This window comes from Catharus ustulatus, chromosome 7 (assembly GCF_009819885.2).
Source record: "Catharus ustulatus isolate bCatUst1 chromosome 7, bCatUst1.pri.v2, whole genome shotgun sequence".
NCBI classification, from domain to species: Eukaryota; Metazoa; Chordata; class Aves; order Passeriformes; family Turdidae; genus Catharus; species Catharus ustulatus.
In genome coordinates, this window is record NC_046227.1 from 30,141,686 (window position 1) to 30,168,037 (window position 26,352).

Here is a 26,352-nt window from a genome sequence, read left to right on the forward strand (position 1 = left end):
TTAGATGAGCAGTTTTTGCACAACCAGTTACACAGGTATCCTAAAAACCAAACAATAGCTTCAAATAAACTCAGCTGATCTCAGATCATGTAAGATATGCAAAAGTTATGTTTACAAGAACTTTCCAGACATGATCAGAAGTGAGTTATAAACCTAAACCTAGATGGGCAAGAAGCCAGGTTGGAAAGATCAGAGGACAGAAACAGTGGAACAGTAAGATTAATCTGTTTGAGTGTTGTATAGACAAGACTCTCTTTACCTGGATATACTGCTGGAGACAGTGGCTCACATCTACTGTGAGATTTACATGGTACCTTTTTTTATGGTGTTTTGCAACACATTTTGGAACGCTGTTTTGGAACACAGAGTACAATAGCATGTCCTTGAACTCTTATTTCAGTTGGTGCACAGAGAATTGCAGGAAGCACCAGCTCTGTCCTGTCCTTTTACACATCTTTTAGTGCTTGTTTTTAACATTTCTTTTTAACATGATCAATTTTTCATTATATTCACCAGCTACTTTTAAACAGATTATAAAGGACAAGCCTAGGACTGGGTATCAACTCCAAACAAACATGAAATCTCAACAGGTTTGGAAATTCAGCAGCTCAACACAACCTACACTCTTTGTTTTGTTATTATTCTTTGCACACTGGGCAGAAAACATGGTTATTTATGTAACACTAATAGTACAACAGCAATAATTTCATATTGCACCTGTAATTGTCCTACACAACCCTGCAAACCAAATAATATTTGTCCACTTCAGAGACTTCAGGTACTAGACATGACAATCTGGTTGCAGACAAGTCAATTATCTCTCAATCTCTTTTCCTTAATGGCTAATCTATACTATGAGTCACAATTTCTATACCAAAAAATCAGACAAATCCAGAGTCTCAGACTCTGGTGCATAATTCCAAGTGTCTGTGCAAATTATTTTCATTAAATATTCCCTCTCAAATAAGAATGTGTGAGATGATTGTAGGATCTCCAGGTTCCAGGAGAAAAGGATTTATCTGTGAAACTGAGAGCTGTGAACATGCAAGCCAAGCAAAGTAGCTCGTGTGTGGGAAAATGAAAACCACATCTGACAGGAATACAACATAATTTTATCATCATCCTTCATACCTCTGTCTTTCCTCCTGTTCAGCCACATCCAGTCACACACCCATGCTATGGATCCAGGCTCCACACTCTTTGGGGTAGATTTGTTTGCCTTCAATGAAGCTACATCAGGTGCTATGGTGCTATCAATAATTGTACAAAGAATGAAAATATTGTTTACAGACAGTGAGAACAGTTTTTTGCTCTAATTCATGCCATAGCAGTACGTGAGAGCAGTCCATGGGCTCCCAGTGCTCTGAGAGGGCACCACAGTGGAGGAATTTACATTCAGATGTTTTATTTTTCTTGATCATTAGCATCATAGCCTGCTGGCCCAGCCCAGTCTCATTTTATGTCTGCAGCCTGACAAGATCACAGCTTGGGATGACATGGCTGTAAGGAAAGTTGTGTTGCTTGTCAAGCATAGTTTCTTTTAAACCACCAGCCTGAGAAATGTTTGCTGGTGAACATGTTTACACAGCTCTTCCCTTTTCAACATAAAAGTGATTGTGACAGTACAAAAAACAGTGGTAAAAGTGAGGTCCCCATGAAGACAAGTGGTGGCCATTGTAATAAGAGTGTTTTGCAGCTACAGAGCCTTTCATCTAAGGATTTCAAATTCCTTGCAAAGATTGATTAATTAAGGCTCACGGTGAGAGTTCTGTGAATCATCAAACCACAAGCATTTCACACCTCACTGACTTGCAACTCAGAGAAGCTCTTGATGAACATGAGCTAAGTTCCATGAGACTTGAGGGAACCTAGATCAACTCCAGTGGGTTGGCGCTGAAGTCATTTTTCAGATGTGTAAATTTAAAGGGAAGCCAGGTGAGCAATCCAGAGCGCTTTGTTAAGAAGCACAGTGAATGAACCTTGGGAAAAGCCTCCTCCTAGATACTGAAACTGCTGCAGTCTGGAGGCTGGAAAGGTGCTAGCAAAATCAGTAGTGATCTCCCATGGAGAATGGAGAAGAAACCTTGAATTCTATTTTAAAAGCTTGATGTCATTTAACTGGTGCTTATTTACCTCAATGCAAAGTTGAATGTCACGTCCCCTTCTTTTTTGCAGCACTTGTTGCCATTGTCCTTGAGCCAAAGCAATGTCAGACCAAGGAGGACATTAGCAATGGGCCAGACTCTCTCCTGCATGTCAGATGATTTGCACAGCACCTGAGGCCTCCTGGTAGCTCTCCACTCAGCCCATTCCTTCCCACTGGCACCATTGCATCACCTCTGGCTGTGCCCCTCTCTGGAAGCTATTCATTTAATTCTCAAGAACATTTACAGTACTATAACTACAGACATTTAAAATCCTGATTAGTATTTTCTCTGTCTTAAGTGCTGTTATAAAATATTCCCTGGTTATGCACAGCTTATAAAGAATGTTTTATACACAAGAATGTAGGTGCCTATTTTTTTAGTTAAAAGTAATGATTTGGTTAGTCATATTTTACAGCTGCTAATTACTCTACAAATGCCATAACCTGTCTGAATTGTAACTGCTCAGTAAAAAGTTTTGTTTTGTTTAAGAGATGCTAAGTAATGCAGTGTAATACTACATGTGTCAGGCCAATAATTATAAAATTTAAATGTTTTATATATATATCTACATACATATACACACTTCTTTCTTTCTGTTATTCTTGGCTGAGGAGATCAATTCCATTTGAAAGTAAACCAGTTCTTGATTTTTTCCAAACTCTGAGCTTTCTCTGTTTATTTGGATGTAAATTGTGCGTAACTGGGGAAATTGTGATGTGAGAAGACTATTGGGCCTGCTGTTGGTTTTAATGACAATACAGTGATCTGTTGGAATACCAAAAGAATGGTAACTACATGAAATCTGTGTGACTCCTTTGACTGAGATCTTTCCTGGCCCAGTCACATTGCATGCACACACTGGAAATATGTTTAGCTCCACATTTATTCTACTGCAGAGTTGCAGAGAAATGCAAACTTTATCTCTTCAGCCATTGCTTCATCTTCCTTTCATTCACAAAAGGCTGATGTTGGTAGCACAGAGCAGATCACAGCTTGGACACTCTGACTTCTGCAGAAGCAGCTCTGTCCCAGGTGAGCTCAGCCTACCTGGTCCAAGTTAACTTTGTGCTATTCCCCCCCAAGCCCAGGAGCAAGGCCCTATCCCTCCATCCTTGGTCCCTTCCCCATCAGCAGCCCAGATCAACTTCAGCAGATGGCCACAGCCAGCTGGCTGAATCAATCCCTGCGATTCTTCCTCATTCTTTTCTGGTTTCTTTAGTCTTGCTTTCAGTGTCTGCTTTGAACAATCCTTCAGATCTTGCTCCCCAGACCCTTTCTTGGTTGTCTTCTCCTGAAGGCAATTCCAGCAAAAAACAAGGATTGTAGCTTTAGCAGCAATTCAGCAGCTGAACAGAGGAATCATGTTCAATTACCATGATGAATTGAAGCAGTGTGTCTTTGAGGACAGAGAACTGCACTAAGGGGTCAGTGTTTCACCCCTATCCACCACTGCTCTGCTGGTCAACTTCAGGCATATCACCTCACCTCCCAGTGGTCCAGATTCCCCCCATTAAAACAGGAATTGCATCAGCTCATTGTATAATTCACAAAAAATGATGATGAAAAGGTCTAGATATTATTAATTATAGCAGGAACTCAAGAGGAGGTAGGGAACGTTTACTTTCATAAAAAGCTTTAGCAAATAATTCATTACAGATACAGCTGTGAGCTCACCTATATTATTCCAGAATCCAGAAAAAAACCCTTGTTTTTAAATCATTTTCATTCAGGAGAGATGAGCAAGCAGAGATAATAATGAAACATACCAAAGTCATAAATTACTCTGTGAGTCTCATATAAGCTGTTTTCAAGACATTAAGAAGCACAAAAGAAATAGTATAAGAAAAGAAAGTTGTAGCAACAGCACAAAGAAGAAAAAAAAAAACACCAACTACCTCACAGTTAAACACTCTAACTACATTCCCTTTTTTCTTATGCATTTCCTTCACTTGAAGGCTCTCCAGAATATATGGCAGTAGCCCAAGTCACACAAAGCTTGTGGATATCCTGAATGAAGACTTTTTGAAATCATATGAAGGACTCAGAAAGGAAGTCTCAGCTCTCTGTAGAAGAGTAGCGAAAATTCCATTTTTTTCATATAGGACCAGAAGCCCAAATCAGCATTCATGCCAAAACCTACCATCAAAGATTGCAGTGTGATGTGAAGTTGTTCTTTTCCTGGTAGAAAGCAGACCACAGCTAAGTTACATGCTGTGAGACATTTTAAGAAAAGGCATTAGGTGATGTTAGGGGAGGAAGGATGAGTTCAGACTTTTGACAAAGCTGCAATGGCTAGGTGGATCAGAACTATCTGGTCAGGGTTTCCAAGGCTCTTCTCCTGGGAGGGAATTTTGTTTAAAAACAAAATGAAAGATACCTGCATTGCTTGCCTAGAAGTGACAGTCAAACATCAAAGAGCAAAATATCCTACTTTCACCAATGTACCCACAGACAGTGACCACCACCATAACCAGTGCTGACTCAGACAAGCAGGGACTGGCAGAATTCCCTTTATGTGCAGAAGAAAGGTCCCAAAACCATCCAGTGCTGCAGAATCAGTTCAGCCTAGGCGTGCACAGTGAAATGCAATGGCACTCTTCTGTCCTGCACACCAGATTAGCCAGCTCTCAGTAGCTGAGCTTGTTGTCCCTGGCTCCAGGAGAGCCTGTTTCAGTCCCTCAGTTCCATCTGATCTCTGCAGGTAGGATCCCTCTCTAAAGGCTGGTGCTGAAGAAAGGTGGAGGAGTTCTTAGAACAAGTGCCTCTGCTGTGTGGAAAGACAACCCCCTGCTTTTACCAGGCACACCAGATCCTTTGCTAGTTCAGCACCTATGGATCTCATGGAGTTCTGCCAAGGGCTGGTTTGCTCTTGCTCAATGTCATCCAGTTCTGCTTTGTGGGGAGGAATGTTGCCCACACTGCTGTGAACTGCTTGGGTCTTCAGCATCTGTGGGAGATTATTTCAAAGGGTAGGTTGTTCTGTTTTTAAGATGTTCAGCTGTAACAAAGCATTGTTAGTGTCTGTGGTGGCTGGAAAACTTGTAAAGAAAAGCATTTTCTTCTGCCCACCTTCTTTCTCAAATTTCACTGAAAAGCAGAAATCAAATTTCCTTTGTTTACAATTTTCTCCTTTGTCCTGTTTCTCGTTTACATACAGTGACACAGTTCCTATTGCCTTTAACAGGAATTTTATCACCAGACAAACTGGAGGAAAAGGTCCAATATTATGTCTCTTAAGACAGCAGGCCATTCTGGGAACCATAAACTCCCAAAGGCAGCCATGCCCAGTAAACTCAGTAATTTTCCAAGGTGGTTGCAAATAATCTTTGCCCCATGAATTCAGACAATTTTTGAGCTCCAGCTATCATCCACTTATCTCCAGTAGACACCAGAAAAGTTGGTATTTATCTGGAATTACATCTTGACATTATTCAGAGGTTTTAAAATGTCAGAATTGTTTTTGACAAAAGCTCCTCTCCAGTTTAGGTAGCAGGTCCCTCAAAATTGCCAAGGAGCAGTTGCACTTGAATCCTTTCCAGTGCTGTCAGCAATATTAGCAAACATTGAGGAAACAGGATATTTTGCATTATTAAGGCAGAAGACAAAGAGATTGTTGATCATAGTAAGAAAATGATGCATGTATAAATGATTACTTTGTCTATATTTCCTCTCAGGCAATAGCTGATGCAGAGACAATCAGATATTTGCAAGATACAAGGCAGATATTCAATTTAATTAAAATAAATATTCCCTAAAATATATAAAAATCCAAACAAGGTCCCCATACAGACAGATAACTGTGTTCCTTTGTTACTAAGGTCCCCTGATTTAAGGTCTCAGAAGAGAAAATTAACTTCTTATCATAGGATAATTTTTCTTTACTTACTGCTATCAGCTGTGAGACATAGAAACTCTCTAAGGTGACAGAAATCAGAATTTTTGAAATGAGGTATTTTGGATGTTTGCTGAAAACAAACCTTATTTAAAATACTTGATGGACAGTGGTTGTAATGACTGAAAGAAGGCTTTTCCAACATTTTTCTGGATACCATTATCCCCAGGTTTCAGCCCTTGGAGCTGTCATGCAGACAGGCTCCCAGCTGGTCCCACCACATCCCAGGCTGAGAGCATTGAATTGAAGTTACTTATATAGGTAAGAAGTTATTTAAATAAATAAATGATAAGGAGACACCCTTTGCAGCTGAGATACAGACAGAAGTACTGTGGCAGTGAAAACTTTGCACCATTAAATACAGCCATGAATGAATATTTCATCAGGCTAGATGCATTTTTCTAAAGAGAAAAACACAGAAAATACAATTCTGTAGGGTCAAATCCATGGCTGGTGTAAGTCAAGATATTCCCTGGACTGCAAATGGAGTTTACACACAATTTACACCAGATGGGAGCCTGACTTTACAAAGCAGTGGCTGGAGGCTGAATGATATTCTTGAAAGTTGCAAAGCCTTGGATTATGAAATCTCTCTCAATATATTTCCATTGCAACTCCTTCCAGTATAATTTGCTCACAGCAGTCTGAATGCAGAAGAAACATCTATTTCATTATCTCAAATAGTTTAAAAATGCTTTTTAAAAATTCCATTATTTGCACAACGTAAGGACCCCAATGCACCCTAACAACTGTTTGACCTGAATATATTAAAAATATTGTAATGTTTTGCTACATATCCCAAGGTAAAAAAAAAAAAAAAAATCAAAAAAATCAGGGTACGGCTTATTAGTTTTCTCTTCACTGCTTCTTATAAAGGTTTATTTGACAGGGCATAAGATAGTGGTAAAATCCTAAGGTAAAGGTTAAACTCTGTTTTATTATGTTTACAGGATTTAAAGGGTAAATCAGGAAGTGCTTATTTAACATCAAGTGAAAGTGGTGGATTAGTAACCAGACCGAGACTTAAAAGCATCCTTAATCCTTAAGATCTCTGAGGGTGAAAGGTCACTCTTTAACACCAGGTTGTGTAAAGAATGAAGCAGACAGAAGCTTCTGTTTCATCATTGCCCAGTTAATCCACTGAGGAAATGAGCAGCATTGGTTTTTTGCTAGGTAAACTCCTCCTAAAACCAAGGAAACAGAGGAAAGCCTGAACAGGAAATAATTAAAGTAGGTTTATTTCATGAATACAGTAGAGGAGTGCAGGAGATATTTTAAACTGTTTAAAAAATTACACTTCTGTGACTATTAATTGTCTGCCTTGATTACAATTTCATTGCTCCTTATTTTCATTATTCTTTTAATGATTAAATTAATGCTCAGTATTTTATGTGGAGAGAGAAGCACAACAAGACAAACATTTTCAGAGGCACAATGGGTCACTTCAATAGTTTATGTTTTGTATTTTTTGGTATCTTATGGATTAGAGTGCACAAATGGGGCTCATAAATACCCTATCTCTTCTAAACTTTTCTGAAAAAATAATTAAATGCAGTTCTTTTATTGTGTTACCACAGTGATGTGTGTCAAAGAAATAGGTGCAGGGAAATATAGTTTGTAACATTTCTCCTCTTTAATCTCTACTAAGAGGTAGGAGGCAAGTGTTCACTAGTTATTTCAGCTGAGATTAAAATGGGGTTTGAAGTTCCCAGTAGCTGGAATGAAACATAACTCAAAGCTTTTCTCTACAAATGCAATAGAAAGTATGGGATGTTAGAGGAAATGTTTAGAGCCCAATAGTTAGTAAATATACCCACTTCTTGTACAGACAAGTCTTAACTTTTTTTTTTCTTTTTGAACAATCAATATGAAAAGACAAAGCTCTCACATATTTCAGCTACTAGGGAAAGAGTATTTTCAATACAAGCAGCCTTTCAATATTTATATTGAGCTTGCCTTTATTAAATCACTGGTGAAAAATAAGAGGATTCACCCAAGCTGTAGTTTCATCATACAAAACAGCACAGACATTTATCTTATAAAATTGCAGAAGTGTAGCTCCATGTAGACTGATGGAACTGAGCTGCATTTGGCATTAGGATCTCATTTTCTTGCCTAAGGTGTTTATGACGCATACAGTTGCTAATAGCTTATGCAGTTCATTTTTTACAGAATCTGTGGTTTAAGCATAATGCTCAGTACTCCTGAAATATCACTTTTCTTTTTTAAAAATTGCAGAGTGTTTAATATGAATTATGAAGAGCGCTTAGTTGCACATATTTGAGACCTGCCTCAAATTTTTCACAGTATTCATCCCTACCTTTGCAGTTCCATTTTATCAAAACATTTTTGTAATTAAGCAAAAAATAAAATAAAATTTAAAAGTCACATTTAGTAAACGAAAATGAATGTTTTGGCTCTTTAGGGATACTTTCCCACAGATATGCATACTCAGAGCAGCAGCACAGAGCTGAAATAGCCCTTCCATAATCAGAGGGATCAGATCTAGAAGAAAACATTCTTTAATGGAAATAAAAGGGTGCAAAAGCTCATATAGAATTTCTGCTATCCCCCTGGATATTTCTAGTTTGATTTCTTAAACAAGTGATGTTCATGTGATTGAATCACCTTCCTGTCTTTACCACTTCTTATAGTTTTCAACCCAATGACCACTTCTAAATGTATTTGACAAATTCACAATAATTCCAAACTTCCTAATCAAGTTCCTAGAATTTTGTTAGAGGACATTACTTCATAGAGGGCAGAGATACTTAAGTTACTCAACTCATGGAAAAACTGAATCGAGTGGTTTTGAGAGTTCATAGAGAGGAGAAACCTCTGAAATGCCTGAGTTGTGAGGAAAAATTCAAAGCAGAGCTGGCAGCCATAGCAAAGCAGGGTTTGTTAGTTCTGGGTCTCACAAAAGTGTCTGTTTTGTTTACTGAGAGACCACGCCTTCCCAGCGCACCAAAACACAAACACATTCAGCAGCAGTAGCGCTGAGCAGCTGAGCTGCAAACCCAGCTGAAACACCCTGGCCACAGACATCACGAAACATAAGCTGTTTCTGGGTGAATGTTAGTTTTCCAGGCGAGGGATGACTGATGGTTTCAAAGGTTCTGTTTCAAAGTGGTATTAGAAGGAAACTATTTATATACTGTGAAGTATTTAATTTAAAAAAAAAAAAAAAGCAATTTTGGAAAACAGAAGGAATGCTATTAATTTTTCTGAATAAAACAGATTGTGGAGAGAACCAAAATAATTTTAGAGCAAGTTGTTTAGGTTTGTTTTTTTTTTTTTTTTTTTTTTAAGTGCTACCTGACAAAAAGGATTTGCAAATGCTTATAATAAATTCTAGTACTTCTGAGGCTGAAGTCTCCAAACCTCTGCTATTGTAAAAGTTAGTAAAGGAGGAGCAAACTAACAAAAAGGGCTTAAAGCACCAACTTCCATGGCCTGAATTCTCACATAGATCACAGGGCAATAATGATTCTCCATTACAGAGTTTAAATCACAAAACCAGCCTCTTGGTTGATCCTCCCTACATTCACAATAAAAATGGGAAATGAAACATATTTTCAGAAATATTTAGTTTGTAGTCATTAAATTTTGAGGCATAAAGCTTGAATCCTTTTGACCTGATTCATCTTTGTTAAATGAAATAAAAAATAAATTCAAGCTGCACAATGAATTCCATCAGAAGCCAGCAGACAAGGAATCACGTAATTCTGCAGAGTCTTTAGGTGAGAATCAAGAAACTCCCAGCACTACCTCTGTACTAGAAGCAGGCTTGTAAAATATTACTTGTCTTATGTTTATAAATACTCAAAAAACAAATTATGAGTAAAAAGCTTTACAAACATTCATCAACTTGGCTTTGGCTGTGTCTTCCTATTTTTCTTTAATTTACCCTAATACTAATCCAAGAATATAATGGCATTTTTTAGTAGTATAATATAGCAAAAGCAGACAACACCATGTTTCCCAAATATCAGACTTTCAGATATGTATGATAACAAAGTGAATTTCAGCATCAGTTCATGCTTACCATTGTTCATGTTTTATATGTTTCAATAAAAAAAATTTTATATGATTTTCTACTAATAAATAAGCTCTCATTCATAACTAATGGTTCAGAACACAATCAAAGCATGTACTGGGAAATTATACTTTTATTTTTATGTGATTTTTTGCATTGTTTATGTAATTCAACAATAGGTCACCAATGTATTTTATAAGTTAATGATCAACATGAATCAAGGAACCAATATACTATTTTAATTTACTTCAATTAATAATGGTGAAAATTCCCAAAGATATTTCTACATAGAAATTCAAAACTGTCACTGCCCAAAACCAATGGTTCAGAAACAAAATCAGTAGAACTTTGGGATCCTGAAAGACAGCAAATATATAAGAAAAATTAGAGATTGGATAAGAGGTATTTACTTTAACAATTGTTATATCAATATATTGTCTGAGTTCTGCACTACCATTTACACAAGCAAGAACTAATTTAGGGAATCAAGAATTGAAGGAATGAGAATATATTTCTCATACCAAATAAATTGTTAAAAGACACAAATGCAGTCTCCAGAAAAGATGTTCTTGTTACACTTCAAAGAAACCCCTCAAAAATTAAAAATAATTGGAATCCAAACACAAATGACCAGCATCTGGGTTATCTGTAATAACTAACCAAGAAAAATGTGCTGCCTCTCATCCTGTGTTTTTGAAGATGCAAAGTGAGAAACAAAACCACAGTATTACAACAGAATGAATTTATCCCCAAGTACTTTTTCCAAATGTAATGACACTGCTCAAAGCAATGCACCCTGCAAACACAGATGCAGACAAGCACCTACTGCACCCAGTGGTACATTTTCAAACACCCAAATTCCAGCCAGAGTGAGGGTCACCCAACAGCCATCCATGCCAATCCCCCACTTCTGCCTCCAAACCCACATGGAGCCCTATTAAAATTTATGGAGTTCCATATGGGTGTACATGTCTGCCCAGGTAAATCACTGGCGAGCTTGGGACTGTAATTATCATTATTAGGAGTGTCTAGTACATTTTATATGCCAGCAAAATCCACCAAGTCTGCTGACAACAAAGGGAGGGCTTTGCAGTGCCATATGTGGTTTGTCTGAAGGGCTCTTCAGAGCCTGCCCCTTCATTTCTGCTGCAGTCAACACTCCCCCTGAATTTGCCAGTGTCTCTGAAGCTCAGGTATCACTGATATAACACTAGATGCAAATAATGAAAACTGATCTTTTTTTCATAATTGCTTCCAGTCAAATAGGAGTGGAAGGATAAAAATAATAATTTGCTAATATAGGAAAATAGAGGGGGAAAAAACTCACCCTGTTATTAATTTGAATAGAATTACTGGAAAAAATAAATCTTTATGTCCTTTATAAAAATAATAGAAAATCATCTCCCTTGCTATTCAAAGTCTCTAATTTTGGTTGTCTTAATGCATTTCTCATGTAAGTCATAAAGTATGATTTTTATGTTTATTATGGTTTACACACAAAATTATATCCAAGAAGCTTTATAGGTACTAAAGTATGACATCCTTTACTCCACCACACCCTAATAGTGAGGACAATCATTCACTCATAAAGATTGATAGCTGGCATTTGTCTTCAAGTTGTCCAATGAATGCATGAGAATTAAAATAAAATTATCTTCTCACCAAAGGAGTTAGTTATCCCTGCGGGCCAGGGCTGAGGTGGAGTTATGATGAATCACGCATTGGGAGGATCTCTAGCTTTCAATGAAATTAGTAACTTCCTTGCAAATTAATTTAATTACACCTAACAAAAATCTCTGTTCACAAAACACGCATCTTTGGAGGTCTAAAAATAAAAAATGCGCTATTCCTGTCAATAGAAATTTCTGAATTTTCCTCTCTTTCCCACACACACATACACACTGTCTTGGATGGAGGGAGGAGGAAATAGTGTTTCTAGAAGAGCCAAAATAGAAGTTTTTCCATGACTTCTCAACTGCAAGCTGGCTTCTCAGCATGTATGAATTCATAGAGTGCCTTCAGCTTGAATAGAGCTACACTGAGTCATCCTGATGTGGGGCCTGACCAAAAGTCTAGGCTTCTCCTAATAAAAGGAGTGAATTAGAAATTTTGAAACAATTTGGCTCCAAGCAATGTTTCTTACAGGTACAATTTATGAGAACAATAACAAGTACTGGAAATTTTAATTCAAGAATTCATTAGCAGTAATCATGGTCTTTTCTTCTTTTTCCACTGACACCATAAAACCCAAGTCTACTTGAATGAAAAAATAAAAAAAAGATCTTCCCCATTTCTGAAGTCTGCATCTGCAGCAAGTCTTGGCATCATCTGCAGAAGAGGTTGAGATAAAAAACTTGAATGGTTGCTTCTGGTTTAAAGTGAATATTGGACAGTCCAGTCTATCCTTCACTTTGTTCAAACTGAGCTCCAGGAGCACAGATTTTGTCCTGTTTCCCTGCACCCAGGTCACAGCTGCTCTGGCAGTGCCAGTCCTTCCCTGTCTGACTGTTCCCACTTGGGGGCAGGGAGGATGCTGCCTTGCTCCTAACAGCTGTGCTGCAACCTTCATTAGCCATGAGATGTCTTCATGGGGACATTCTCTGAGGTTTGTTTGTCACAGGCAGGTTTGCTCTGAACTTTAGCCAAATCTCACCTGGCTGGCACCTTCCATTATATCAAACACAGTGTTATGGCAAAGGACTAAGTCCAGTGCCAAATAATGAGTTAGAAAATAATCAATATGATGAGAGAGTTCATTTATCTCCCCACATCTGATTCAGGTTAAAAGACTTGATGAGTGCTGGTGAGTATTCTTGTCTAAACAGACAAATTTATAGATGGATAAACAGAAATATATGCAAGAATACATACATTGTTGAGAATTATTGTGCTTATAAAAATAAATATTTTCTCAAAAAAGTTCCTGTGCTGTAATGCACCTATGATTATCTGCAAGGAATTCAAAAGTACTTGCTCTAAAAAGTACTATAGCTTATCTATAATTTAAACAGAAGGAGACTTTCCTTTAGGCAACACAGACTTCGTGACACATGAATGAGCAGCTCTGGCTATGTCTGATAGTTCACCACCAGCACTGGAGCCTCTGCAGCATTTCCACCTCCCCTAAATTAGAGAAGGTTTTCATTTACAATACTCAGAGGAAAACAATACTATTTTTGCAAAGGTAGCCTGGCAGTTTTGTGCTAGTCACTGGCAGATAAGCTCTGCTTCCCTCTTCCCTAGATGGGATGCCACTGCCTGCAGAGATGAGGAAGGAGAGGCACAAAGCATGGAGCCACTCTGCAAGCACAGGGCTGGATCACAAGGTACAGCTGCAAAACCTCAGGAAATCCTTGTCTTGTTCCAGGACCAACCTCACCTCAGAAGTAAAACATACCCCTCGCTTTTTTTACAAAGCACCCAAGACACGCAGTACTCAGAGGTGGCACCGAGGTAATTTAACAACATCATCAAACCATGAGAGTTAGAATTTGATTTATAATGATGACTAACCCAATAAAATGGGAAAGCAAGTCAATACGCAGGCTGAGAGACGTCTCCAATTTTTTTACCCCCTAGTACTTTGATGATGCAGTCATCATAAAGCATTCCAGACATGTCATGCTCAGTGGAAACTGTGGAACAATAAAGCCTCACGTGTATCCTTGCAGAGATCAGGTCATTCTTCATTAGAGCTGCAGAATCTCCTATTCACAGGATAGCTTTCTTGTGGTAACAATGAAAGGAGAGGGGGGAAAACCCCAACCTCTTGATCACAGCATGTAGGAAAACAGTTCTTAGTAAGGAGGATATTTTTACGTGGAAGTGGTAAATTTTCAGGTGGAACAAAAAAAATCCCAAAACTCAAGAGTTCAAATCCCTGTAAATTGACATTGCTATGCTGATTTATGCCCATTGAGAGTTGTCCCTTCATAATTTGTTCCAGGTTGGAATTTTACTATGGAGAAATATGCACATTCTTTAAAGTCAAGGAAAAATACACCCCACTAAAAGGGTAGTTTCCATGTAGTTCTATTTTTGATCACTTTAGATATTTTAGGCTATGTCTTGCAATCATCCTATTTATGGGATCAAAAAGAAGTAACCCAGATATGGGAATAAAGTTAGTAAAGTCATTGGTCCAGACAGGACTCGGGCTGCTAAGTACATGATGATTGATATTGGACACATTTCTTTCTTGGCAGGGAGTTTTGGCTTTCAGCTACACTGTGCTGACATCAAGCACATTAAAAGTGAACCCAAATATCTGCTGAAATTCATGGAGATGTTGAAACACTTTCAACTCTGAAGCCAAGGATGTGTCAGCTGAGAAAGCTGAAGTCTACCTTCGACTTTTTCATTCTAATTTGGGGAAGAAACGCTCAGCAAACTTGTCAAGTCTAAGCAAGCTCTTTTACAACCCACTTCTCTATTTTCTTGTGGCAGTAGTCCACCAGCAACAATCTTCATAAAAGGAGTAGAAAGGTCAACTGTTGCATGTGTTTGACAGTCCTGGATATGGTCCCAATGCACAAAAGTGGGTTCAGAACCCTAATCTATATTTCACTTTCTATATCAGGCAAAGAAGACAAGTTTGAGGTTCATCTTTTGCTGAGGCAAGTGATTTCCAGAGAGAGTCCTCTCGCTCAGGAAATGTATTACAGAACAGAAGCAAGCTTATTATCTTTAGACAATCTCTCCTCTCTTTCAGGGCTCTGTAACTTCCTATTCTCACTTCTTTCGTGTATTTTCTGCTTTCCCATTCCCTCCTGGTGCTGCTGGATTCAAGTCCTGATCAGCCCCCTCAAGGGCCACTGCCCCATGAGCAGAAGCCCCTGTAGAGAAAACCTGGGGAATACCTGGATGGTTTCAGATCAAAAACCACAAGTCATGATGTGTTTGTGCTGCTTAACCAAAAACTGCATTCAGGTTGTAACTGGTTGCTCAGTTTGGCACCTGTGGTAACATAGATTGCTCAGTTTAATTATTTTTGTCTTTTGTGTGCAGGTTGCATGCAGGAGCTCTGCTCTCTTCCATTACTTCAAAGGCTGTCAGGATTTCAATAACTTTTAAAAATGAACCCACACAAATTTTTAAGGCATTATCTTTCAAAGCCCCAGCAAAGTAATTCCACCTCAGTGGACAGTTTCATGTGCTCTGGAACTATGATGAAGCCAATGCTTTTCCCAGAAAATGTCTCTCTGGAGTGGCCTAGCATCAGTATGGTTTTTGTATAGGTACTTTGTGTTTTTATTATTGATTTGTCTTAATTAATTAGTTATACGTTGCCTTTTTCTGAGTGTCCTGCATTTTAGTGTTACAATGAATAGTTTGTTTAATAATTTGTTGTTTTTCTTTTCGACCACACCATGGTTTACATTTTAGACAGTTATTAAAACAGGTTGAAAAACCAGTTACAGAACAAGTTTGAAAAGATGAGCATGCTGATTCAATTACATTTTCAGATTTAAAAAAATATTTTGGAGGGGAACCACATTAAATTTTTTTTTTCCCTCTGTATGGATGGGATTTCAGACATTCTTTCAAAGCTGACAGTCAGACACAGACACTAATAGGGCATTGCAGCCAGGTCTGTGGTAAATCCTGCTGGATATCCATTGAGCTACCTCAGGGATTGGAGCCAGGGCTGCAGCAAGAGCTCACAATGTGCTCTCACCACTTGTTTCCTGGGGTGCTCGAGGTCACACCGAGCCCCCAGTTCCAAGCTGACAGGTCCATGCAGGAGTATCCCCTCTGAAAACACAACTCCAAATACCATTTCTACTTTAGATGTGCCAATATCATTTCAAAAATAATACTTGTTTTCAACTATTTAAACATTTCACTGTTTATACTTCCATTAGGATTTGAAACGAGAGTAAAGATTATTGAAGCAATAGTAGTTGTGGGGAATTTTTTTTTTAAACAAAGCTCCTCAGAGAGGAAATAAAATGAATTAACAAATAAATTTTGAGAATTGAGTACGATTTAAAGACATTTTGTGTTGACCTTTCACACAAAATATGTTATGCTGTAAAAAGAGCAGAAATAGCACAAGCAGCCTAAGGAGGGGTGCTAGCCCTCATTAAAACAGCAAAATAAAATTATTTTAAAAAGCAATTTAAAGAATCTCCTCCATCTCACACTGGTAAGAGACAATATCCATGTGGTAAATAAACCAGATAAAAACCAGTTTTGCTTGTGCTGTGAGACAGAAGAAACCTGAAAATGAGAAGTATTTCGTGCAGCAAAAACTTGAGAATAGCATTATTCTTCATACACTTTTTTATTTTATTTTTTTTAAATTTAAAATCAGAAAAAGGCTTTGTTGCTTTTCTGAAGACCAGCCAATTTACACCAGGAAAGAAACACATATTGACATTATTGTCAGAAAATGGGCAGAATCAAGCAGGTTTCAGCTAACTAATGGAAATGTTTCCAGGCACATAAAGAATTCACATGTGTGAATTAAGACGTGTACCAAGAACAATGGAAATAGGCACTGAAAGATAAGACATTGTTTAATGGGTTGTGTAATCTGATAGTTTGCATCATGTGATCCAGAAGCTGGATTTTGCAAGGGTAACATATCAGTTTAAGAAAGCAGAATGAAGTGAATATTATAAATGGTACCTAATGATGATGCCTACAATGAACAGCTAAAAGTAACTTTCAAGGAAGGAGCTCTCAGGATTTCATCTTTAATGCTGGATCTGAGATGAACCCCCCAGGGAAAACTTTTACAGCATTTTTGAGTTACACATCTGCACTCTGTGCAGACAAAGGCAGAAAAAAAAGAGTGTTCGAAACTCAGATGGACATTTTTCTGAAGTAATAAGATTTCCTAAAGCCATCCAGAATCTCCGAAGACTTTTCCGGTAGGATAAGCAGGCACAGTTAGGTCTTACCTGAACCAATTGGCTACCAATTATTTTGTAGTGGGAATGACAAGAATATAAATATCTTTTGAGCTAAATGTTCCTTTTGTGGCCTTAGAAATTCTCTGCAGGACAGTTTAGTTCCATAATATCAATATTTCCCAGCAAAAGACACCTGACCCTCAGCTCAACCATTTGACATAAAAGTGTCACCAACAGAAGACCCCTGTCTCAGTCTCAGGCCTTGGTCAAGTCAGACTTGGATAGGAGAGAATGGTTTACTGGATATTGGAGCATTTCTGAAGCTCTATGATTCATCTCCTGCACATCTGGCAGTCCCAAACACAGAATTAACTAACAGAAGGAAGCTTTTGGAGCTGATTTCATCCTGTTATTATTTTTTGGTTTTGCATCTCATTCTTTACCCCTTCTTTTTCATGACCATCATTTAGGTTACAGCCTTTCAGAACAGAATATGGAGGTCTTTTTTTGCAAAAACAGAAGTATGTTTTATGTTTACTGTCTTTCTGTAGAACAAAAAAACAAAACCTGTAATATTGATTAGAGTTGACCATTATCTACTTTAAAGTTCTGATATAGAACTAGATTGCCTCTTAAAATGAAGCAAGATTAACAGATAATGAAAACCATAATTAGGTGAAGTCCAACAAACTCTATGGTACAAGGCCAACAACTGAGCCTCATCAGCCCTCCTCATCATCGTCCTTGTCTCTGAGGAAAGAGTTAAGAGGTTTTCTGTGGAGAACCAAATTTTTTTAGTAAGATCTAAAGACACCTGGTCCAGCAGCTGGAGCACTTGGTAGTCACCAGGTGGGAAAAAGCTCAGCCCTGCTGATCTCACACACCCTCAATGCCCACAAGTGGCACGGACATGGGGCCCACTCACATTTTTTCTGCTCTGTCATTTTGTGGGAAAATAACAGTAATTTCTATGAAGTAATAACTTCTATGGTGTACAAAACTTCTATGGTGTACAATGCTCCTGTGACCTCTGTGTTTCCTTCACTGATCCACACCAAGGAACTCCATCCACAGTGAGAATATCTCAGCACCCCATTTAATTTGATGATGGTCTTGACTGGAAATATGAAATTTCATATCATGAGAGAGACCTTTGTGAAGGTTGCCTACAATAAAAACAGGATATGGAATAAACCTACATTTTGACAAAATAAATTTATAAGAATAAAACACTCAACAACTAGGACAAGTTGAATCTATCAGTAAACATTCATACACTGTAAACTGATAAATGCATATGCTGAAACATTTTCTGTCCCTTTAACCTCATCTCTTCCTTTCAATACAGATATTGCTGCTTTGTGACTCAGTCTAAATCACAAGTTTCAGCTTGAGGATGACTCTGTACAAGCAATTGAAGAAATTAATGCACCTCCAACCACAAGATGGTATTTAGCTGTGCAGACCATATCTGGTGGTAAAAAATGCCAACTGTCCATGCTGGCTGTGCAGCATGGCACCACAAAGGACATGCTGAGATCACAGCTGAGGTCATGGCACAGACAGGCTGGTCCTGCCTGAGCCAGGAAAAAAAAGGGGTTTTAAAGAACAGAGTATGGCTGGGGTGGGGCATGGAGGGAAAGAGAATCAGCCACAAGCTCCTGCCAGCCCTTGGAGTCAGAGCTCTGGGAGAGCAGGGGAAGGATCCTGCTGCAATCCTTGCTGCAGCCCTCCCTCCTCCCCAGCTCTCTCCCTCCTGGCACCCCCTGGGCTCCCAAGAGATGCAAAAGGAAGAAAATCCATCTCATTGATCTCTCTCCCCACAGCTCCTCCAGCTGTCTGCTCCCCCAAACACCTGCCCATTTGTAGATATCCAAAAAGTCTTCAGAGGAGCCGATGCAGTCAAATAAAAAAGCAAGCTATAACAAAAATTATTTACATTTAAGTAAACATATATGCCACACTCTTTTCAGGTAGTCTATGTGTCCGTATCAGGCCACAGTTGGTTCTTACACTATTTTTGTACCTGCTAATCGATCAAGGATTAGATTAATTGGTTGAAGATTAGATTGTTATGTGGGTTTAAAAAAAAAATTAGGATCGATTGAAAATACATACCTGAGCAGAAAATTCCTCTGTGCAATTAATAGTGTACCAGCATAATTAGGCATTTTTTCAACAGCAACAAAGATTATTATGTCTACAGCTTGCTATCCAACTTATTTTTCCTATATTTCTTCCTAAGTAGTTTATTTAGTCTAACAGTATTCATGGGAAAGAGAAGCAGCAGAAGAATCAGAATAGCATGGTACAATAAAGAAAAAGAAATTGAACTAAAAAATAAAACTTTTGTCTTCCCAGCCACTTATCTCCCTAAGATCCTGAAAACCTGACTGCTGTTGTGATGACTTGATGGCAGAAGAGGCACAGAACAGCATAGACTGAAACATTAAGTTACTTGCATTATCTGTGTATTTTTTTTCTTTTTGCCACTATGATCTTGTAACCCCTACTGCCACAAACTTTCACTTACCCAAATTAGGATTTACAGGGATAGGAAATATTTCGTCTTTGTTCTCTGGTTTCTGCTGAACCATTTCACATTTCCCTCCTGTTCTCTTTCCTGCCATTCCCAGAGGACAACCCTGGACCAGATGTGAATGAAGCAAGTCACAAACATGGCCATAAATACTTCACCATGCAAATGCAATTTCTTCTGTCACATATAACAAAACGCTGTACATGTCAGGCTGCTTATTCACACTCCAGCTTGCAACTAATCAGCACTAATCAGAGCGATCAGGTTCACACTTCAGTGAGCTCTCCCAGATTTATGCAGCAGAGGACTTGGATTTCATCACTCAGGATGGAGCACATGGAGGCTGTTGTGCAGGGAACAGCCCTCTGCGTCTCTCAGGAGAAAGAGAGTCTAAGGCAAACTTCAAAACAAGATCAAATTGATTCCTCATGCCATCTTTTCCTCTCAAACCAGTGAAGGATCCAGAAAATAAAGAAGCACTGCTCTTCATCGCTTTCACGTGATGAGTGGAGCAACAACATAGCATTACCTGAAGCTACCATATACTCTGTGTAAAAATTATTTGGTTTTGATAAATCTCTTACAAGACTTTGATCTTCAGGTCTCATGAGTCATATTACAGAGGAATTTACTGTACTTAATTTAGAAGTCATTTGAAAAGGTCTATGACATTCATTTCTCTCTATGAAGGGAGATCTCTAAATGAAAGAAACTAAACCCAGCAAACACTGTGTCATCTAAATGCATAAGATTATTTGTTTAACATTGATAAAAGTATTGAAGTATAAAGAAACCATTTAAATTTCCTTGCTTTAAGCAGCCATCAGGTAGAAAAGATATATAATTAGAGTTTTTAAAGGTTTTGAGTGGAGCATTGATAAAGGAAATTGTTGGAAATGATGAATGACCCAGAGGCTGGGAGACTTCAGTAACTTTCACATATGGTTTACTCTGCTTTGGAAATCAACTGGCAGACTCAGTATGAGATCAACCACTTTCACCTCTATTATAATTAATTATTCATCTCATCTACCTGTAAGAACTGAAAATTTTGGCATTTCATCTAAATACCCTTTGTAGGTAACAACGACAAAAAAAAGTGTTCAAATATAACTGATAACCACTTCTGGGAGAGCTGAGTTTAAAAACCTGACTCAGGGTGTTAAAAATGCCCTCTCCATTTATTTGTTTCCAAGTAATGAACTGAAATACTAAAAGAACATTTGCTTTCAATTTCAGTTTCCCTTTAGAAAAATTGTAGAAAGAGAATTCCATCATTTTTTTGGCATTTTATTCAATAATGTCACATTTTTTTTGCCAGGGAAAGGGGACCACACTGGAAATAATTAATCTTTCTCTGAAATATAGGCAAAAAATCCACATAATCTAGAAATGAGAATCATTCCTGTGCCTAATAAAAATATCCCAGACCTGTATATGGATTAATATCTTGTAACCAGAATTTATTTAGATATGTTAACTAACACCATCTTTCTCACGATCCTTGGGTGATTCTTACATCTTTATTGAGCCATGATAATTATAAAATTCCCAATCTTTCTTCAAAAAGTTCAGGATATATTAGTGAATGTGCAGACTTGTTGCTGCACTTATGTAATCTCTATGAGAAGTATTAACAGGGATCTTAGCTGTACTTAAGTAGAGGCAGATCTATCAAGCATTTACCATCAGATGCACAAGTTCTGACCTCAGAGTTGTTTAATTCCACCACTGACCATTTACATTCTTCTACAGGTTGCTACAAAGGACCATGACATAGAAAGCTTTTCATTTTGAGGATGAGAATTTCTGCTTCAAGGTGAGAGGAAAAACCCAAAACAAAGAGAACCAGAATAAATGTCAAGTTTCAAAAGTAAATGACATCACATGCACATAGGCATTTTCAGTTAAGCAGAGTTTTCTATTATACCATTCACTCTTACTAGAGATCAAATACCAAAGTGAAAACAGCCATTTTAATACAGAAAATGGAGCCTTTCTGTTGCAAAATATTTTTCTGTAGCAAAACACTCACTTGCAGTATTCTTTTTTTAAATTTAGATCCCGAAGCAACAGAAAATTTAACCTTCAGTAAATTAGCAACTTCCAATGGGAAAACAGTCTGTCTGGAACACAGATGCTTTTCAGAGCTGACCAAACTGATCATCATTGCCATGGACACAAGCTACTGGTTTCCTAAGGAAAACTGTCAGTGACTTAATGCTGAGGATTTAGAGGAGGACAAGAGTGGGGCACCATGAGACACGATAAGAACAGGACTCCTCTCTTCCATACACTCTCAAGCCCCACTGGGAGCTGGGAGCAGACAGTCCCAGGTGAAAGCAAAAGGAATCAGGTGAATAACTCCAAGGTTGCCAGGAGACTACACAGATACACAGGCCATTTGGTAGTTCATTAACAAATGGAGGTTAATTAGGAAAAGCAGGTGTGTATTTCACGTTGAAGCCACCCGTGCTGACCCAAACCCAAGGGAGCATTTGCTCTTCAATAGAGATATAATCCAGATCATCCTAAAAGCGTTTCCTGTACCCCACAGTGCCTGCACAGGTCCTGTCAGCTTGATGAGCCACGTCCCCACGACACAGAGGATCTGTCCTCAGCAGCATCCCCTGCCTCACCCCTCTGATCAGGGCCACTGAATCCCATTGAGGCAAAGGGCCACAGCAGTGGTAGCAGCCATGGGCCATGGGAGAGGAAAGGAGTGTTACTGCCTCCCAAAGAAATCCTCATCTCTTACACAAGTCAGGATGGTGCTGGCCCCATCTATCCACTAGTCAGACTGATGGGTGCCTTACTACCCTCAAACTGTTCTGAAGTTATGTGAGTAAAGTGTGAGGAGCCTCTTTCATTTACCCAGTTCTTTCATCCTCAGAGATACCTGGACTCCCTCCTGGATGATCACAACTTGGCTCTGACAGCCCCTGGCAGAGACTCAGCCTCCCTGGAATTAACCACTAATAAAGCATCATCTGCTCTCACACCTCCACAAGGCAGAAGTGGCTCTGGCTCCCTTCATATCGACTAACCCTGCTAATGACCCCCTGCTAATGATCTTCGCCAATGACCCTTGGAGATACAAGCTAATGGTATCTCCCAAAGAGCTGTAATTGAATTGCACCTACTGCTCATTAAAGGCCAAAATCCACTAACTTTACTGCCCTTAGGTAGAGCCTCAGTCTCTCCTCCCTTCCCAGTTTTATCAGGACAACTTGTGAAAAAAAGCACTTTACATAAGGAGGTGGCAGAAGCGGCAGCTACTAAACAGAGGCTCACCTTTTTCCACCTGTGATGTTTTCATGAGGTTTATTCCCTCATGAGAAAGTGATGAGCTGGGGACGTGCTCTATCACAAATGTCTTGTGGGCACTCTGAGATGCTCCTCCTTTCATCAACTTAGATTCTTCAGCTTGTGAAAAAGTGTGTTACTTTCTGAACAGGGGATGCAATCAGTAATGAATTTCTGAGCCAAAATATATAAAGAAGTAAACTGGATGTATAAGGTAATGGAGAATTGTTTTGGTGGAGTAGATATTGTTGGTATTTCATATGCTAAAAAACCACTTACAAGCTACAATAACTGAGTTTAATCATTAGGAAGAGATTGACAGTGAGAGGATATTTGGGGAAGAACCAATATATTGCACTCAATTAGCAAAACTATCCAAAGACTCATTGAGAGCACCACAATAAAGAGGGTTTCTTCCCAACCCAGGTGACTTTCAGCATACCTGCTGATAAATATCCTGTCCTTTGGCTCTCTGGTGGATTTAGCCTGTGCCTGTGGGTGCTCTTGGAGCAGGGAAGGTGCAGGGAGGGTGTTACCTCTGGAGCCATCACAGTAAACTCAGCAGGGTCCATCAGGCAGAGCCCTGAGCTGCTGCTGTCTGCGCTGTGATCATCACAGTGCCCTGAAGCCAGTGGCAATCTGTTAACACCGGGGAGATGCTGGCCTCCACCCCTCCCTGTGCCTGCTTTTAGCAGCAGCATCCAGGGGTTTCTGTGAATGAGGGGACACCTCTGTCTTGGAGCACGAGTCACTTAAAATGAATGTTAAACTTGAAGTAACAAGAGGGTAAATTTGATCTCCCTGCACAAGGAGCCCCGACTCGTGCTTTGCTGATGATCAGGTGTGTCAGGAAGAGTTTTATTCTCACCTGCTATTTAATGGAATGAAATATACAGTGCCTAAAACACTCAGAAACTGAGGGCATTTTTGCACATATCCTCTTTGATCCAAGTTCTGACATTTTCACTCAATTTTCCGTGTGCTTTTCTGGTCCTGATAGCTCAGGTGACCAGGACTTTTCCACAGCTTAGCTGTATAAATGAGAAAATGAGAACACAGGAGGTTCTACTCTCCAAAGACAGACATGGCTGGCCAACCACACATATAGGATGTTAATATAGAGAAAGCAACAATATTTATTTCAAAATATATAAGGAGGCCAGAGCAGGGAGGGGAAAAAGACCCAGAAAGCACAGAAAACAGATATTTATTGTGCTTCCCTGCCATAAACATTCCAGCAGCTCTGCCCTGGGATCCTAGCACCATTATACAGCTAATATTGCTTGATTACCCATGCACCACCACAGCTTCAGCCTCCCAAGGACTGAAATCGAGTTTTCTATTCTTAGCTCGTGGTAATTTAAGCTCATTATGGAGGTGCTTGTATTCCATGAGCACAAGAGATAAAGGAAGCAATATAACTTTAATGAACAGCTGAAATAGCAACCACAGCAGGCTCAGTAGGCAAAAAAAAAAAAAAATCTTTTCTCTGATGTTGTCTTGATTTCTGTCCCACAGGTCTTAGCAGTTAGTGCTCTATGTATGTTTTATGAAGATATTCACACACACACATGCTTAATGGAAACAAATATGACATCCTACTTAATAACACCAGGTACATACCAGCCTGAGAGGTAGAACCACCCAAATAATGGAAAAGGAAGAAAGGGAAAGTGTTAAACTAGATTCAGCACAAATAATAAGAGTAATAATAATAGTAATAATAATAATAATAATTAATAATGCCTTTAAAAAACACTCAGTTTAAGTTAGATAAACCACAGATGTTTCCTTCTTACTTAAGTAAATGTCTTTTGTGTCTAATGATTCTCACTTAGACTGAAGCAAATGGATGGATGCAGATGCAACTGTCAGCAGCAGTAAGTGGAGGAATGAATGTAAAGCATTCTGGGTTCTCTTTGATAAATGTTTGTGCACCCCAGATTATTGATTGGGTGCTGCTTTTCTTTCAGTGCTATTTGTTAAGGCTCTCATCAAATCCTGTGGTCAAATCCTGCAGCCCCCTTGCAGGCAGCAGCTGTGTCTGCAGAGTGAAGAGTTCAGAGAGCCTGAGGTGGGCAGACACCCCAGGTTTGGAGTTAGGATCTATGGAAACCATCATCTTTCAGCAAGGATGGCCACAAAAGGACCCTTTCACAAAAACAGCCCATGGGTAAGTATCTACCTGCATCTAGGGCTCCTCCTCACTCTGTGCCTGCCGTGAGGTGCAAAAAGACATTTACCTCCAGAAGTGAAAGACAAGACCTGGAGGCAGCTGTGGAAGAGACCTGTCTTCTTCTCTGCATTAAAATTTGTCCTTCTAACTATTTTGAGTTCCTATCTCATAACATAATCACACAGGAATGTTCAGAAGCTAGCATAACTGGTATAACAAAATCTGGTATACTTTTAAAACAATTTGGAAATTAAATTTGGTCCAGTAGTTTCAAAACAGAGCCATTCTTCATTAACTTATTTTTCCCTAACAAAATAATTTTTCTGTGTCCTTCACATGGTTTTCAATTTTCTTTTGGCACACACTCATCATTCCTTCCAATGAGGAAAGCACAGAGGAAGGAAGAGTGAGGAGAGAAAACATCTGCTTAGAATAAAGGAGAAAAAAAACGCCCAACACTTTGACTATTAAGACTTCATGTTTTCAAAGTAAAGGGAATAAAAGCTATGTGTGAAAAGCTTCTGACATTGGTATATTCATAAAATGTTTAATCATAATTATTGCCAGAACCTTCTCACAATAACTACCTGTGCAACACCTCTGAAAATCCCTGTGCAGAGTCAAGGTGAAATTTATCTCAGGAGCTTCTTTCCCCCTTGTATTTGGAAGGAGGACTCCTACATGACTGTACACAGACACTTGACTTCTGCAGCACCTGGTAATTATCACAGCAGTAACTTGGAGTGTATTTATTATCAACCTTGTGCAACATTTAAGTTCACATCTTCAAATTAAGCTGGAATTAGATTTTTAAAGAAACCCCACAAAACCAAATCCAGTCCCAGAATGTTTCTGGATGAAAGTATGCTAAAGGCAGTAATGTTTCAGCATTTCTCTGAAAAGGTTTTGTTCTTCCATTTAAAAGAGAAAAGAAGGGACATTTGAGGCAAGTATTCACAATAACAGCAACAAAGTTGGTTTTGAAATATCCTGCTCTGTTGGGAAAGTTATGATGGAGGGTTTACTCCCAGCTTTTCTGTTCACCCATATTCCTCATCTGTGCAGGGAATTTCATTGGCATCAATAGGAATGCAGGCTTGAGCCCAGAACATCCAGATTAACACCTGAAGATGACATCTGGAGCCTCTTCTAAGAAGTGTGATTGCTTTTCTAGAAATGTGAGGGGTTTTTTTTCTGCCTAAATTGACACTGAAGGTTTAGTTGGGGTGGGGAAGCCAAAAATTGAAAGCAGCTGTAAAATGATAACAGTAAGGATCCACTTCAGCCCTTAGGATCCACTGTAGTGAGCACACTTTGAAAGTTTTATTTCTGCCACTCCATGAATGGAGACAATGAGATGAATCCATAAAAACAAATATGTGGACAAATATTT